The 13,682-nt window shown below is 31.4% G+C and overlaps 1 long non-coding RNA gene across 1 annotated transcript; it reads left to right on the forward strand.

Annotated features, from left to right (window-relative positions):
- Nucleotides 1-10,123: 10,123 nt before the first annotated feature.
- Nucleotides 10,124-11,021, forward strand: LOC128039294 (uncharacterized). Its single transcript, XR_008193804.1, has 3 exons — nucleotides 10,124-10,179; nucleotides 10,308-10,363; nucleotides 10,569-11,021. It is a non-coding gene; the product is annotated as an uncharacterized LOC128039294 (long non-coding RNA).
- Nucleotides 11,022-13,682: the final 2,661 nt, after the last annotated feature.

Raw genomic sequence — 13,682 nt, forward strand, 5'->3', positions numbered from 1 at the left:
TTTGGCCTTTCCATGTGCATCCATGTGAATTGTATGATCCACGGTTAACATTATATTTACAAAATATTATTATTTCCAGCTTCTTCATTTTGTCTCATGCAAAGAATAGAGAAAACAAAAATTTAAGGTTAATCAAATTGTTTGGTATACCTAAACCAATACAAGGATGAGTATTTGATTTAGTCGAATCAAATCGAGTCAAAAAAATTTATGTTAGTTGAGTTGACCAATCCTATTTTAACAACCAAACTCAATTTAAATTTTTTTTCGAATTGAATCGAATCGAGTCAAAAAATTTCGAGTCAAGTCAAGTTGAGTTAACGAATCCTATTATTTATACTCAATGTTGCGTTTACATGGATCGATTATTTAACTAGTAGACAAAGTATAAGATTATTTAACTTTATAAACAATATAATAATTTTACTTTTTAACAATTATCAAAACAACTAGTTTTGCCTTATAACTTAATGGTTTTGACTTTAACTTTAGAAAAGGTAAACATTTATCAAAACGACGTAGTTTGCCTTTTCTTATTCGGATATTCGAGTTAAACCGAAAATTTTATTTTTTTATTCGAGTTGATTCGAATAACTCGATTAACTCAAATAACTCGAACTATTTAATTCAAAATATAAATTTTTTTATAAAATTTTTCGAATCAAATCAGATTTTGCTCACTTCTAATTAAAATAGTGACAACAAATCTTCAACTTTTTCTTTCCACTTTCGGTAAGCATTTCTAAACTACATTATAATAAGGAAAATGATGATCTCACCCTTCGTAACTCTCCTAGACATATATCAACTACAAATCTTAAGATGAAGAATAATTGGTATATTTAAATGTCCAATGAAGGAGTAAGTAATGGCTTGTAACTTTTGGCAGCTTTTCAATTTCTTGTTTTCATTTGTTTAAACATTGACTTTGTTATTCGTTTACACATATATCGGTTTCTTGCTTTAAACCGTTTTCACATACAATTGCACGTTATGATGAGCATATGGATATGATGAACTATTTATCAAGGATGGATAAATAGTATTTTATTAGTTTAGTGAAACATATAATTCAGTTACGAAACTAAAATCTTTTTTTAAGAAGGGTCGAAATTAAATTGTAATTTTTACGATAATAAAAATACAATTTCATCATTTTAATAATCTATATTTTTATAATTTTTAAAAAGATTAAATCAATCACTACACTAAAACAGGCTTTTAGCGGCGCAAAAAACCTAAGACTGTTTTCTAACTTTCAGGCTTTAGCGGCGTTTTTAAAAAGCGTCGCTAATGCTCAGTGCTTTAGCGACGCTTTTTAGAAAGCGTCGCGAATGCTCAGGGTTTTATCAGCATTTTTGAGAAAGTGCCGCTAATGCTCAGGGCTTTAGCGGCATTTTTTATAAAGCGCCTCGAATGCTCAGGGATTTAAAATAATTTAAAATATTTGTTAAAAATGGAAAATTTAAAATACTATTATTTAAAATAATTTTAAAGTTTTTTGGATACATTACTGATTTTTTAATTTATATATTAAATAATTTATTATATAATCGTAAAAGAGATAGTATTAATTTTAAAATATTGAATTGATTATCACTATAGTTTAGGGTTTAGGGTATATGGTTTAGAGTTTAAGGGTTAGGTGTTACCATTTTAAGGTTTATGGATTATGGGTTTAGGGATTATGGTTTATGGTTTAAAGACTGGGGTTTAAGGTTTAGAGGTTATGTGTTAAGGGTTTATGGTTTTAGGGTTTTAAGGTTTAGATTTATGGTTTAGGGTTTAAATTAACTAGTGTTTCTAATTTATATATTAATTAATTTCTTATATAATTGTAAAAGAGATAATATTAATTTGGTTCTTCAAAATTGTGTGAAGATTTGGTTCTTCAAAATCGATATAAGCTATATCCAAGGATATCCCCATCTTATCCCATCCCGTTTTTTACGTGTTTTGCCTTGCCCCCGCCGTGATCAAATAATTATATATGGATTTAGGGATTATGGATTATGGATTATGGTTTTAGGGTTGGGATTTAAGGTTTAGGGGTTAGGAGTTAGGGGTTAGGGGTTAAGAGTTAAGGATTTAGGGATTTAAGGGTCGGGTTAGGGTTTAGGGTTTAGATTAATTAGTTTTTTTTAATTTATATATTAAATATGTTCTTATATAATTGTAAAAGAGATAATAATAATTTTAATATATTAAAATTATGAGTATAGTTTATACTATTTAAGAGATATATAATAGATAGACTTTATGTATATTGAATGGCTAATTTAGGGTTTAAGGTTTATTTAAGATTTGTTAAATGATACAATTTTATACAATTAATTAATTCTTTTATATTTAAAAATATTTAATCTAAACCATTTGATATATTTGATATGGATATATAGGTAATTATTTAATTTGGATAGGACCAAATTATAAGAAAAAAATACAAAAATAAAAATGATATGGATATATAGGTAATTATTTAATTTGGATAATTCTAACTTAATAATTAATTACACCAGTTTATCATTTGTTTTCTTATTAAAATATATAATATTTATTTTGAGAGTAGTTGGTTTTTTTACTTTATAAAAAATCAATTTATAAAAAACAAAATAAAATATTTTTAGCATAGCAAAACGACGTCATTTTTTTCAAAATTTATAAAAACGCCGCAAAAGATAAACAATAGCGACGTATTTTATAAAAATGAGGCCGTTTTTCCCAAAATTCCCCTTGAAACCCCTAAATTTCCCCCCTAAAATTGGTATCCTCAAAACACCTAAGTGTTTCTCTCTGCCACCACCGCCTTCATCATCATTTTCCCCTATCTCCCTCTTTTTGCATACATCTCAGAAGAGCACATACTAAATCATATTTTTCTCACCGCAGCTCTTCTCATAATTTTTTTTTTTGATCCGTATCTAGATCTGGATTACGGTCATGTGGATCCGAAAATGGAAACCCAGGACCAGGAGCAGAACAGTTCTGGAACTGATGGAGTGGTCCTTGTCCGAAGCAACGGAGTCTAAGCTCTCGTGCGCGAAAGTGACAGAGACGACTCATCAGACCATGCAACTCTCATCGGCGGAGAGAGAAGATTGATTCCTTTGTTGTGTACTACAAGTCATTGAAGCTTGTTGCTTAAGACTTTGCTTTGTTTTCATTTCTGTTTCGAAACACCAACAATTACAGTCTTGACTTTTCCCTTACAAGCAAACTCTCAGTCTTGTCCTATGTTGCTCCGACTCTTCATTTTTCTTGAACCATGTCTGACACCCAAGTCATACACATTTTCGGCCATGCGAATATGACCCTCCAAGCAGTAAAAATTGTCCGAGAAAGTAACAGTTCCCTATTTGCAAAATTGTATGCTCACTTTTATCTTTTGTACCTTTACTTTTCTCATACAAAAGGATAATCTGTTCTTATGAAAAAGGCTAAACTGCATCTCTCCCAATTTCTTAGGTATGTTAGTTATTTGCAAGTTTTTCACGCATGTTATACGAAAGTTTTACCATCGGCTGAAGTAGAGAATCCGGAGCTTGTCGCTTGGTTAGACTCCATGGCTGGCTTGCTTGATTTGGATTCTCATAAGTATTGCCTTGCACTGTACTCGTCCTTCAAAAAATACTAACAAATTAGATTTAGTTTTTGAAATGCTAATCGAAATTACCCTAGTTGAAATGATTCTCCGTAGGAAAACCATGCTAGGATTTGCATCTTTATTTGTTATTGTTGTTGTTATTATGAGCTTGCATATGGGACCTTGGATTGACTTTGGTATAGTACTTGAGTACTATTAAAACTGTGAGATGTGATTTTTATTTCAAAATTTGGATATGCCATAAAACATTTTGTTTGTTTATGTTTGGTTATCCTTGGAATGTTTAATTTTCAGCATCTGATTAAAATAGAAAAAAGGGGAGGGTGGAGGGAACATATACAGATTTGAAGCTATTGATGATTATATGCCATTTTGATTTACCAAGATGTTTCTTAAGGTTTGCTTATGTATTGGATGGCTTCTTATATCTTGCTATATTTCTTATTGTCTTGAGTCTTGTAATACATCGTCTTAAAGAGAGGGAGAGGATTGGTAATGCCTATATAGATAGGATTATGAAAAACAAGACGAGGGCATTTTGTTATGCATGCACCAAAATAAGAAAAAAACAGTATCACGTACCTATCAACTTTGCCTTGTTATACGAAATAAAAAGGAAAAACCCATGGGATTCATTCATTGCCACAGTATTGAGAATTTTGTCTTTCATGCCTTGTAGGTTAATTCCATAAATGTATGCGCTTTAAAGAATGATCTAAAGTTATCATGTGCTATTGTACCTAAAAAATATATTTGCCTTATAGTAATTTTGACTATCCTAAAGCATGATAATATAAGGTTCAATCGAATGAATTTTTATTTTGGTGTTTTGGTCTTGCTTTATTTATTGGTTTCTTGTTCAAATATTGCTTTACGTGATGGAATATCAGGTGATACTGGTATTGCCCCAGATGAAATATCGAATGGATATGATTCGTCATTTTCAGCTATGCATAACTTTTTTCAAGTATTATTTTATTTGGTTTAGAACTTGAAAAATGAATTATGATTGTAATATTTCACTTCTTTTCATTTTGACTTGTATAATGATTTTAATTATTTTTAAAAGGGACAATATTTGAATGGGGAGCATCATTTATCTGATTTTGTGGAGGTAAATAGCCTTTAGTATTATTATTATTATTATTAGTTATTGGTAACATTTTATTAAATATATTATTGAAATTACTTGTTTAAATGTACTTATAGGATGACTGGAATGAAGGAAATGAGAACTTTGGCACTTAAAATTTTCCAAGCATGGGAAATGAGGAAATGATGCGACTTGTATATTTTATTTTTCATATTTTAACTCCTTTGTAAATATTGAAGGTCTGCGACTTGTATTACGGCGGCGGAGATGATGCAGAGTAATGGGATGGAGCTCAAATCAATCATTATGTTGGAATTGGTATGGAATTTTCACGAACACCTTCACCTCATTACTTTATTTATTTATATTAAGTAAATTTCAAGTACATCCAACATTGTAGTAAACACAAGTACCCATTTAAGCGTAACATTTTTTATTATTAATTTAGGGTTCTTTTGGTTTGGTTGGTTGGTAGTTTTTCTATTTTATTTTTGCTTTTTCTAATGTAAAGTGGAAGTGCCGACTGTTCAATATATAGGTTCATAGTTCTCAACTTGCGGTTAAGTTTATGTGTGCATTGATGGTTAATGATAATTGTTAAAATGGGTTTGAATTGCTTATTTTGATGATGAAATCATTAATGTGATGAGTGACTTTCTTGTCCCTAGTAAGCCATTGGTAATCTTAATCTTTGAAATTGAAACCAAGGGTTAAGGTCATGATAGGTTCGTTATCATTCTTGTGATTATATGTGACCGACAATAAATGTTAAAATGGATGTTAATTGCGATGTGTCATCCGGGATAAATGAAGTGAGGGAAGCATGGGAGAGTCAGTAAAAGCTTCACTTCGAGTTCTTTGAGGTGATCCTTGCACCGTGAGCTTCTTTTACTACACCCCATTTGGTCAATATGCTGATCTCTTTCCATGTGTGTATGAACATGTGTAGATGTGGAGCTATGCTTTCTTTTTCCTTATAAACTAGATGAAATTTCTTTGATTTTCTTTGAGGTCTATTTAAGAATGTATACTTATTCTTGCCATTTTTCCCTCTTCACCTCGATGTCTGTTTCATAATATTAGTAAGAATTTTGCTTGAGGATGCATTCTTCCTCATCTTATAGCACAAGTATATGCATTTTGTCGGTAAAGATGGAAATGGTTTTTTTGTAGTTTATAGTAGAGGACTTGATCCATTCATTACTTTGTGGTAAATGTGAAACCATTTTGATTTATGTTTTGATCTTTGAATGATGTTATCGGTGTTGTATACTGGAGTTAGTGTTTATTTTTGTTTCGGATGGCATAAAATGTTCTCTAAGTTATTTATTTGTGACAAAGAGAAAAATATTCGGTCAAAGTGGCGGTTTAGCCTTTAACTTTTAAAAGGTTGAATCTATTCAATGCTTTTCTCTTCTCCCCTTGATGAAAGACATTCATTTGACAGGATAATTTGGAAACCCTGTTGCAAGAAGACATTTAGGCTGATCTTGCCTGTTGCTTGTAGCATTTGTAGGTATTTTGTGTAGTTTAAGTTGTCAACATTGGGTTTTGATTTGTCATGTGAACAAATATAATGAATCTGAAGTGCATTTCTATTCTTCTATTTGCAGTTAAGATTTGAAACTGAAGACAAAGCAAGGAGACTTCTAAGTAGTGTGTCATTTTTGTTGAAACCAGGGGGTTATTTTTTCGGTATTACTCCTGAAATAGTGATTGCCAAAAGCTGTTGTTTCTGGATTTTTCTATTTTCCTTTTTTTTCTTGTGGCTACTGCTGCACCTGTTTCTGGGAAGTGATTGTGTAAACATTTTAGTGTGCTTTAGTTATTGTAAGAATATTTTTAGCATTATTAATTTTAATATTATTGTAAGAATATTTTGAATTATAATTCAATTATCAATTTATATCATATATCTTTTATTGAATTTGAAGTATCATTTAAATTTGCCGTTTTTGGTTGGATTTTATGTTACAAGAAGGATTGTATATGGATGAAAATTGGATGTAACAAATTTGCCAAAATTAGTGGCGTTTGTTGGTAAAGCGCTGCTAAAGGTCATGTTTTTTAGCGGCGTTTGTGGGTAAAGCGCCGCTAAAGAACATGAGCTTTAGCGGCGTTTGTGGAAAAAGCGCCGCTAAAGATCATGTTTTTTAGCGGCGTTTTTTCACATAAACGCAGCAAAAGTTAGCGGCGTTGTCAATAGCGGCATTTTTTGCGGCGCTAGGAAAAGCGCCGCTAAAGGCCTAAAAAATGCCGCTAAAAGCCTGTTTTGGTGTAGTGAATTTTTATATTTTTAGGGGGACCAAAGTACAATTTTACCTTTACTAATTTAAAATTTTAAATGACCTAAATAAAAAAAATTTCATTTTAAGGGGGTCAGGCCCCTGCTAGCCCCTAATTTCTTCCCTGATATAATTGAAAATTGCGAAATAATAATCAAACATATAATTAACAAATTGATTGAATTAACTTTATTTGAAATCATACTCAAAATATAATTCAAATTAGGGTAAATTACACCTAAGGTCACTAAACTCAATATATAATTCAAATTAGGGTAGATTTGTGACGTTCAAAGCAATTTCATGAAAAAAAGTGAATTGTAGAAGAGAAGGGGAAAAAGAGATTTCGATTGGTGTCGGTGACGTGACCGGAGAAGGCCATACATCAACAACTTTAACAATCCAATGATTTAAATAAAAACTTTCAAACAATTCATTAATCATTTTGTAACTTTTTTAAGTTGAGTGACCAGAATATAAACTTTCTAATAATCTAATGAACTTTGGTATAATTTACTCTTCAAATTATTAGATAGGATTTTGAAAGACTTCAAAATAAAAAACACTTTTACATTTTTAAATGAAATAAAGTTGTTATCATCATCAATTTGGAAAATCTATGCGAATGAACTTGGTTCCACCATCAACTAAATCATTTGAATAAAGAGACAAAAACATTAATCCATTGTTAGGTTCTTCTGCCAGTCAACACCAAAATATTCAGCAAGAACCAAGGAAGAGTGAGCAAAGAAATGAAGACTATAAAAAAAGTATACCCTTGACATATCAAAGAATACGAAGAACTGCTAAAAAATGAGATGATCTGGGAGAAGTCAAGAATTGACCAACCATATGAACTGCATGAGCAATATCAGGTCGAGTCATTATAAGATAGACTAAGCTACCGAAAAATGTTCGGTACAAGGTATGGTTAGAAAGAGGAATGTCATCTAACAGGTTAAGTTTGACATTTGGTTCCAAGGGAGTAGGAACAGTTTTACAGTCAGTAATATTGGCACGAGAAAGTAAATCAGAAGCATATTTTGCCTAAGAAAGATAGTAGCCATCATCATCAAAGGAAACCTCAAGACCCAAAAAATAACTAAGAGATCCAAGATCCTTCATCTCAAAATGTTAACTACGGTACTGTTGCAGTTCAATAATGCCATTTGTATCATCCCCTGTGATAATAATATCATCCACATAGAGAATAAGTAAGATCATACTCTGGCCAGAGCATCGAGTAAATAATGTAGAATAATGAGGACTTGATACAAAGCCAAATGCAAATACAATAGAGATGAATTTGGCAAACCAAGCTTAAGGGGCTTGTTTCAAACCATACAAAACACGATGAAGTTTGCACAGTTGATTGAATAAAAATACCAATGTGGAGGAACCATGTAGATTTCCTCTTGTAAATCACCACTAAGAAAAGCATTCTTGACATCCACCTAATGCAATTTCCAGCATTTAACTGCAAATATGGCCAACAGACTACGAACAGAAGTGAGATGAGCCACAAGATCAAAAGTTTCCTCATACTCAATACCATATTCCTAGGTGTATCCTTTGGCTACAAGTTGAGCTTTATAGCACTCAATAGATCCATTAGAACAAGTCTTGATTTTTTACACCCATTTACAGTTAATTGGTATCTTGCTAGGAAGAAGATCAACCAAATCCCAAGTATGAGTTTTCTCCAATGCCTGAAGTTCGTCAAACAGTGTTTGGTGCTAAGAAGGATTAGTATTAGCCTCACGATAGGATTGGGGCTCATGGAGGGTGACAAAAGGCATGAAGTTCGTCAAATCTTGATTAGTAATTAGGATATATATCAATATATCTGATTACCTTGGTAGCCATAATTGGGGTTTGTTATTAATTAATTTGGTCTAAATTATTGGCACAAGAATATAATACAATAGTTAGATTAAATTAGTTCTTTAATTTCTTGGAATAAAATTCAAGAAATTTCAATACCCAAATTAGTAATAAATTGAGTAGAGATAGAATAATTAGCTAATACATTGGATGAAGATGTAATCCTAAGTTTTCATTATTGATTGATTATTCTTTTAATTAATCTTTTTGATTTTATTTATTAGATTTAGTTTTGAAAAGAAAATTCAGTTGTCTATTTATTTAGATAAATTATAGAGTAATAATTAGTGATTAGCATTATAATTAATAAAACTCTCTATGAAATCAATTTTTATACTACTTATCACCATAGTAGTGAAGAGAAAACAAAATTAAATTATATATTTTTACGATAGTAAAATGTAATTTTACCATTTTAATAATATATATTTTTATTATTTTTATAAGATTAAATTAAATTTTTATCTTTTTAAAAAATTAAAATAAAATTTTATTATTACTAATTTAAAATTTTATAAATTATAAAAAACTAAATAAAATATTTCCCATTTTAAGATTGCTGGACATCTGCATGCTACCTAGCTTGATCCAATTTCATTTTTACGGATGTAGTTCACGTAGTTGTCAGATTTCTCCCAAAGAAGCTGTCTTCTCAGTATAGTGCGAAAGTCATGTCAGAGGCTTAATTACTGTGCAAACAAAAAGCACTTATTGATGAATAAGGCTTGCGTGCTAACATTTAATTCATCTACTCATGTTTCATGAAATAATGTATTACTACTATTTTTTTTTGGTAAACTAAATTGGTAGTGACTCTAAAATAAAATTATTCTTATTTTAGTTACTTTATAATTTTTTTATCAATTTAGTTATTGTCGTTGAAATTCTTTTTCAACCTATTTTCCACGTGATTTAAACAAAATTTATTTAAATAAACCCTAACTTGTTTGGGTCATCTTCTCTGGCCGTAGGACCGCTTTAACCGGCGTCGTCATCGATTCTTCTCCGGCCAATTACACAGTACCGTCATCCCTGTTGGTGCTGTGCTCTCCTCTCCTCACTCTGACTTATCCTTTTCGTTTTTATTTTCCTGTTCTTTCTAAAAGCTTAGGCTTTTCCTTCGAAACAGTCGCTGTCGTTGGTACCATCGGTGCCACTCGCCGCCTCTGCTAAAAAATAATGATTCTATTCTTGGCCACAGGGTTGTCTTTCTGTAGTCATTTATTTATTTTTTCTTGGAATTCTGATGGAATATTCTTTGATTCAGGAACTCTACTGATTGAACCTAAGCCTTAAGAATGTACTAAGCATCAGTATGCTTCGATAACCCCTTCTTTCTTAATTAGTAATAGCAGTCGAGTTCGTTATTTTGGTTTTTTTTTTTTTTGAAGTACGAGTTCATTGTTCTTTATATGCATTATTGCTTTTTTTTTTTTTACAGGTATGACTGGGATGCTGCAACAAGACTTAACTTCTTGCGAAAATATGGGTTGCATGGTGAGCTCGAATGAATTCTTGTCTGATATCTAACACTGCCTTCCAGATGATCTTGATAACTGTTCCTCTCGTAAACCATGGTTCCAATTTTTAGCATGCATAGCTAAATAAAGTATAATCTAAACTCGTGTATTTGAAGGGTTTGTCTCATGGGCAACTCTTGCCTAGTAAGGCAATAATTGATTTCATGAATATGATTGTTTAGGACCAGAAAAATTGAAGAACCTGCACTGTAAAATGAGCTAGCTGAGAAAAGAATTTATATGACGATTGGCACCAACGGTACTAGTGGCAGCCACTGTTTCGAAACAAAGGCCTAAGCTTTTAGAAAGAAAAAGAAAATAAAAACGAAATGGTTAAGTCAGAGGGAGGAGAGGAGAGCGCACCACCAACCGGGATGATGGCGTTGTTCATTTTGGCCGGAGAAGAACCGGTTATGACGCCGGATAAGGCGGTCCTACAGGCAAAGAAGATGACCCAAACAAGTTTTCCGTTATGAAATGCTGACATGACCTGCTCAGTCTGCTTTCCGTTATGAAATTTTCTTAACAACAGTGATTTAATTGACAAAAGGAATTTTGAAGTGATGAAAATAAGAATACCTTATTTAAGGTGACTAATGACAGAGTTTACCCTATTTTCCTTTAGTAAGGAACAATTTCTTGTGGCCAAAACACTTTTATGTGTTATAGTAACTAGATACTTAACTGCATTTGCTTGTGGAACACTAGACCAAATGACAACTAGTGAAAAGAAACAAAGATCTAAGATGTTAAAATTTTGGTTATATTTTAGTTTGATTAATTTTAGTCTTTGTACTTTTGAAATTTTAGTCTTGCCACATATAATAGCAATTAAATTCGTTTAGTTAAATTCAATTATTAGCCTTCTAATATGTGCATAATTGTAGATTTAGTATTTATTTTACAATTGGACCATTCTAAGTCTTTTTTTTCAATTTTAAAATTCAATCTTGATGTAAACGATAGTCATTAATTCATTAACATGATTTTAGTGAGTAAAATATGAAAACAACAAGTTAATATGATATTAGACATAATAGAATTTAACAGTTATTGTTTAGTAAGGACTGAAATTTTAAAATATGAAAATACAAGATTACAAAATGATCAAATTAAAGTACATAGACTAAATTCACAACTTTTATAACGTATAGGGACTGATAGCAAAATTTAACCTAAAATTTTCAATTAGGGAGTAGAAAAAAAGATCATGATGGCAATAAATGAATGTAGTGGTATAAAGGGGAAAATTGCACATAAAAGCCCTATTTTTTTAAAATTTATCGAAATGGGCCCCGTATTTTATTATTTACCGGAATGGGCCATTTTCCTCGAAATCGCATCTACGTCAGCGCGATGTCAGGGGATGTGTCAGCAAATCGCGTCCACGTCAGCGCGATTACTTACGTGGCAACAAATCACGTCCACATAAGCGCGATTTGCTGACGTGGAAGCAATAATTCATGAACAGATTATGTTTTTTAGCTTGGAAAACTTTGAAAGGCCATAACTTTTGGCTCGGTTGTCCGATTGAGACGATTTTTTTTATTTCGAATAACTTTTCGAGATCTACGACGACAAAAATCGCCAAGGTCGTTTGCATGCTTTCATCGAAAAAGATCCTTTTTTGCCTCTAGATTTTGATTTTTTCGGTTTAAAATTGAATTTTGAAACATTCAAATCATTATTTTCCTTATTTATTTGAAGTAAACACTGGATTTTTTTTACAGAATTGTTGTATTATTTTTTTTCATTTGACACGTGTATGGAATAGGTCCGATAAATCATTAGAACGTAAGTAATATAATTAAGATAATAATGATATTTTTATAATATGTCAATTAATTAGTTTAGCTTAGTTGGTTAAGATGCTTGCTCTTTTCCTTAGTATCTTGTTGGTAATAATTTTGAATCTTTTTGTACTTGTTGCATTTATTTTTTAATCAATTAACTCTTCAATATTACATTAATATATATTATTAGTACAATAGTATAGACGGATTGATATATATTATTAGTACAATAGTATAGACGGATTGACAATTTGAGCTACAATATTATGAATATTAACTACAATACATAATTTGAGCTACATATTACAGTAATACATTAATATGTATTATTAGGGGCAAAATACCAAAAAAAGGGGGCAAATTACACATAAAAGCCCTATTTTTTTAAAATTTACCGAAATAGGCCCGATATTTTATTATTTACCGGAATGGGCCATTTTTCCCCAAAATCGCGCCCACATCGGTAGCGATGTCGAGGACGATGTCAAGAATCGCGTCCACGTCAACAAGACTTTGCTTACGTGGACACAAATCACGCCTACGAGGATGCGATTTTTTGACACATCAGCAAAACGCGCTGACGACCACGCGATTTGCTGACACGTCCCCTGACATCGTGCTGACGTGGACGCGATTTTGGCGAAAATGGCCCATTCCGGTAAATAATAAAATACCGGGCCCATTTTGGTAAATTTTAAAAAAATAGGGCTTTTTTGGTATTTTGCCCAGTATAAAGTGTCAATATTTTTTTGTGGAAGATATTTATGAGATTCATTGAGATTATAATTACTCCAAATTTTAAGACTAGTGGGTTCTTGTATTGGGCTACTTCTTCAGGAACTATGCGGAGAGAGGGAATTCTATTTCTGGCCCAGTCCATCCTACATGCTCCAAGGTTAAATTTTGTTATTAGTCTTTCTACTTTGCAAAAATTATAAATTTGGTCTCTATACTTTAGTTTGATCAATTTTAGTCTTTATATTTTTCGAAATTGGTCAATTTTAGTCCCTGTTATTTAACATTCTATACTGTATTTTAGTAATTGCATTCACTTTTGCCTCAAACTAATTTGTCTAAAGGCAATATTTGTATACATAACTGTCATAGACCGCAGATCAAAGTTTGTTATTAAAGCACGTAAATTAATTTTTGAAGGTTAATTAATTAAATGAGACTCATTTAACTCATTTGAATTGGCTCAATTTGTGGAACAAATGGAGAAATTCTTCTACTTGAAGCCTTGGATGCTCAATGAAATACACCAGTAAATTAGAGTTATCAGGGTAAATATTTTGTAACCTAAGGGATAATATTGTATAGTATTTAAATCCCTTAGGATTTTCATCTTGTAGATAAGCATTAATCTTAATTGTTAATGCAATTTAAACTGTATCATTGGATCTGGGAAGCTCAACTATAAATAGAGGTCTTTTCCCTTATTTGTAATCATCTCATCCAGAGTTACTAAATATATTTGAGACATCCAGAGTTACTAAATATATT

This window comes from Gossypium raimondii, chromosome 1 (genome assembly GCF_025698545.1).
Source record: "Gossypium raimondii isolate GPD5lz chromosome 1, ASM2569854v1, whole genome shotgun sequence".
In the NCBI taxonomy this organism is placed as follows: Eukaryota; Viridiplantae; Streptophyta; class Magnoliopsida; order Malvales; family Malvaceae; genus Gossypium; species Gossypium raimondii.